Below are 5,111 nucleotides of genomic sequence, written 5' to 3' on the forward strand. Positions count from 1 at the left end.
TCCCCTTTTGCATTCCTGATTCTACTAATTTGGGTTTTTTCTCTCCTCATTTTAGTCAGGTTTGCCAGGGGTCTATCGATCTTGTTTATTTTTTCAAAGAACCAACTTTTTTGTTTCATTAATTCTTTGTATGGTTTTTTTGGTTTCTATTTCGTTGATTTCAGCTCTTATTTTTATTATTTCTCTCCTTCTATTTGTTTTGGGATTTGCTTGTTCTTGTTTTTCTAGGAGTTTGAGATGTATCATTAGGTCATTGATTTGGGATCTTTCAATCTTTTTAATATATGCACTCATGGCTATAAACTTTCCTCTCAAGACTGCCTTAGCTGTGTCCCATAGGTTCTGGTAGGTTGTGTTTTCATTTTCATTGACTTCTAGGAACTTTTTAATTTCCTCTTTTATTGCATCGATGATCCATTCTTCATTAAGTAATGAGTTATTTAGTTTCCAGCTGTTTGCATGTTTTTTGTCTTTACTTTTGTTGTTGAGTTCTACTTTTACTGCATTGTGGTCAGATAGTATGCATGGTATTATTTCTATTTTCTTATATTTGCTGAGGCTTGCTTTGTGCCCTAGGATATGATCTATTTTGGAGAAGGTTCCATGGGCTGCTGAGAAGAATGTATATTGTGTAGAGGTTGGATGAAATGTTCTGTAGACATCTACTAGGTCCACTTGATCTATTGCATATTTTAGATCTTGGATTTCTTTATTGAGTTTTTGTTTGGATGACCTATCTACTGATGATAATGGAGTGTTAAAGTCTCCCACAACCACTGTGTTGGTGTTTATATATGCTTTTAGGTCTTTCAGGGTATGTTTGATGAAATTGGGTGCGTTGACATTGGGTGCGTACAGATTGATGATTATTATTTCCTTTTGGTCTATTTCCCCTTTTAATAGTATGGAGTGTCCTTCTTTATCTTGTTTGATCAATGTAGGTTTGAAGTCTACTTTGTCAGAGATAAGTATTGCTACTCCTGCTTGTTTTCGGGGGCCATTGGCTTGGTAAATCTTCTTCCAGCCTTTCATCCTAAGCATATGCTTATTTCTGTCGGTGAGATGAGTCTCCTGTAAGCAACAAATTGTTGGATCTTCTTTTTTAATCCATTTTGTCAAACGGTGTCTTTTGATGGGTGAATTAAGTCCATTAACATTAAGTGTTAGTACTGATAGGTATGTGGTGATTCCTGCCATTTAGTTATCTTAGTTGTTTGAAGGTTTGATTGTGTGTACCTAACTTGATGTTACTCTCTACTGTCTTGCTTTTTCTTATCCTGTGGTTTGGTGCTGCCTGCCTTTTCATGGTTAAGTTGGGTGTCACTTTCTGTGTGCAGGATCCCTTGCAGAATCTTTTGTAATGGTGGCTTTGTGGTCACATATTGTTTTAGTTTCTGCTTATCATGGAAGACTTTTATTGCTCCATCTATTTTGAATGATAGCTTTGCTGGGTAGAGTATCCTGGGGTTGAAGTTATTTTCATTCAGTGCCCGGAAGATCTCACCCCACGCTCTTCTTGCTTTTAATGTTTCTGTTGAGAAGTCTGCTGTGATTTTGATGGGTTTACCTTTCAGTTTTTCCTTTTAGTTCAGATTCTTTTTCCTGAAGTATACCCTTCAGACTTTGTGTTAGTGAGGTATTTATACTTAAGCCCTTTACTTTTCATTTTCTTGAAATATCTTTATTGTGTCCTCACTTTGACTATTGTATCATGGCTCTTCTGTTGATAAATTTACCCTTTCAGAGAGATTTCATCTTTTGAAATTCTGAAGTCTGATTCTATTTTAACATATATACAATATGTGATATGCAATTTGTCATGTTTAATGTAGTGGTACATACACAGATTTATAGATATGTATAATACAGATACAGATATGGTTAATTCCTCCTTCAATACATGTATTATAATCTTGTTTTGAATTTGTTTGATTTGTGGATCTAAGGTTTCATGTTATTCATAAATTCTGGTAATATTTCAGTCATTACAGCTTTTAATGAAGACTTTCACCTGCTCTCTTTTTCTTAGAAATTTCGTGCATACTCACACTCCATTCCATCCTACCCTATTTTCCACATTCTTTATCCTCTCTTTTATACTTTGTATACCTTTATCTTTCTGTAGTCCATATAATTCCTTCAGCTCTACATTTAAGTATACCAATTCTACTCAGTAGTATGTAATCTGCTGCTTTTTTTTTTTAGGAGAAAATGTGTTTTTTTCATTTCTAGAATTTGTACTTTCATTTCCTTCATATCTTCCTTCACTCAAACTAGCACTCCCAACAGCTACTGGTAACCCCTAAGAAGCAGGAATCCTTTGGTAGGAAAAGTAATGCCTGTCATATTCTGCAAAAACTGTGTCCTTGTGCTTGCTTCAGCAGCATATATGCTGAAATTGGAATGATGCAGATAAGATGAGCATGGCCCTGTGCAAGAATGACTTACAAATTTGTGAAGCACTCCATATCTTTGTAAAAGTCTCCTTTCCCCCTTTCTTAATTTCAATATAAGATGATATTTTTCCATTTAATAAATTTCATAAAGGATATTAATTTTTATAAATATATAAGTTAAGTAATTAATGAATTTTTAATAAATTATCATTAAAATCCAAAAACATAATACATTTATTAAGAAAGATAATTAAGGGTCATGAACACATGAAGACATTTTTTCCAGCTCTGAAAACATAATAAAAGCCAACATTTGACAATTCTCAGAGTGTTTTAAATATGGATCCAAGTTTATACTTTGAAAATAATGATGATACAACTAAGAAGTAAAGGCTTGCTATCTCTCAGCTAGGGAACTCCCCTGTGATCTCTCCATGTACCATTTTTAACAACTATGTGATATAGGTACTTTTGTATCTTCATTCTAAGATGAAACATTTGTAGCACTTTTTACACTCTTCAATGATTTTTAGCACAGAAAATTTTAAAGTAGCATTTCTTTTGATTTTGAAGATTTCAGGAACCTTACACTTTTTAAAAAAAAATGATGCCTCTGAAACAATCCTGGGCCTTTGTTATGAAGTAGGGCTTTGAAATTCATAGTAGTGTCTTGAATTTCTTGCTTTTTTTTTGGTGAAATGGCCACATCCTCTTCTTTCCCTTTAGCTCTTGCTTACTCAGCACTTCTCTAAGGAAGTCAGTTTTCACAAAATCAAATCAGGTTGTTCAAAATAACATAGTTCAGTTATAAGAGTAACTATGAAGAAATTATTAATTGGAGTGAAACGTTTTCACTTTTTTTCTTGAAACTATTATTTGGTGTCAGGTAACGTTTGAGGCTCTTACCTCATTCTCTTTCACACAGTATTTGAAGCATATCCCCAAACTGCAAAGGGCCATGATAGTAAAGAAGCAAGTGCTTGGTATGGTTCAGAAATCTAACTTAAAGGGTTAGCACAGCATTTATGATTCTTTGACTAGATTTAAGAGGCTTTCCAATCTACCAATGTGCAAAAAATTTCTCTGGATTAATTGTATTTCTTGAATCCATTGGAGATGGATTAGACATCCTTTATGATTTATATCCTTTATCAAATGATATTAAAGATTTTGGTTGTGAACTAAAACAGCTTACCTCCTTCCAAATTAAGAAGAGCACATCCTGGTTTATACCTATCTATATCTATGTCAGCTAGAGAGAGAGAGAGAGAGAGAGAGAAATTTCATTGTTGAATAATCCTTCAAGTTTTCTTTTAGCTCCTCTGCTACTTCTGCAGTCTATGGAACATCCAGAGTGAGCGGTGTCTTTTGATATTTGTTCCATGCTAAAGGAGGGAGATATTATTAATGGAGTAAATGCCTGAGAATGAATTTAGACTCTCATTAATAACTTTTGGATAACAATCTGAAAGGAACAAACCCCAAATCAAAGAAATCTAATACTATAAAATATTGTTGCTTGCAAATTACTAATTTTTTGGGTTTTTTTAAGGCATTTACTTTAAGGTGGCTGTTCTGAAGTTATTAAAGTGGGCAACCTGTAGAACAAGGACATATGCAGCATGGCTATTCCAGGGCAAAGTAAGTTACATCTTTTTCTGAGTGGGAACATTACCATTCTGTTTTGTTCAGCTCAAAAATGTAAACAATCAAATTAAGAGAAGTTGTGGAGAGACTTGAGTAAGCAAAACTGAGTGAATTCAATGTATTTCCCTAGTAAGTCAGAATTGTGTTTTGACCCCCTCCCAGGTACCTGACCTTTGCTGTCTATGTCCTGTATGATATAGACATAGACATATGTCTTCTTGATTATGGGCAGAACTGTGATTCTGATAGGTATAGCTTTCATGATTATATTACATTTTAGGGCAATGGAGTTTTTCAGATATAATTATACCCCAATAAAGCTGATTAACAAAACCAGTACCTAGTAAATCAATAAATATTTGTGAATGAGAAAAACTTTATTAAAGTCTATTTTATTCTTTAAATTATTTGTAAATTTACCAAAAGTAATTAAATTTTCCATAGTAGCCCTTGTAGATCAGGATGTAAACAAAAGGTTATAGAGCACAAATTACAGACTGAACATATAAAAGGGACATCATGAATTATATTTCTCACCTGTCTGTGGTGGTGGGTTACCTGCAATAATTAATTTGGAGAGTTTTCTACTTGTAATGCAATCTAGTACTATTTGCTCTGAGTCTTTTTTTTTTCCCTTTTTTTGTTATAATATTTTTTCCCTTTTTTTTTCTTTTATTATTCATATGTGGATACAAGGCTTGGGTCATTTCTCCCCCCTGCCCCCACCCCCTCCCTTACAACCCACTTCGCCCCCTTCCTCTCCCCCACACCCCCTCAATACCCAGCAGAAACTATTTTGCCCTTATTTCTAATTTTGTTGTAGAGAGAGTATAAGTAATAATAGGAAGGAACAAGGGTTTTTGCTGGTTGAGATAAGGATAGCTATACAGGGCATTGACTCATATTAATTTCCTGTGCGTGTGTGTTACCTTCTAGGTTAATTCTTTTTGATCTAACCTTTTCTCTAGTTCCTGGTCCCCTTCTCTTATTGGCCTCAGTTGCTTTTAAGGTATCTGCTTTAGTTTCTCTGCGTTAAGGGCAACAAATGCTAGTTAATTTTTTAGGTGT

At 34.1% G+C, this 5,111-nt stretch overlaps 1 non-coding gene across 1 annotated transcript; it reads left to right on the forward strand.

Moving 5' to 3' along the window:
* Positions 1-2,368: 2,368 nt before the first annotated feature.
* On the forward strand, positions 2,369-2,474 carry LOC141415927 (U6 spliceosomal RNA). The gene has a single exon (XR_012440877.1). It is a non-coding gene; the product is annotated as a U6 spliceosomal RNA (small nuclear RNA).
* The last annotated feature ends 2,637 nt before the right edge of the window (positions 2,475-5,111 follow it).

The sequence above is a fragment of the Castor canadensis genome, chromosome 13 (genome assembly GCF_047511655.1).
Source record: "Castor canadensis chromosome 13, mCasCan1.hap1v2, whole genome shotgun sequence".
NCBI classification, from domain to species: domain Eukaryota; kingdom Metazoa; phylum Chordata; class Mammalia; order Rodentia; family Castoridae; genus Castor; species Castor canadensis.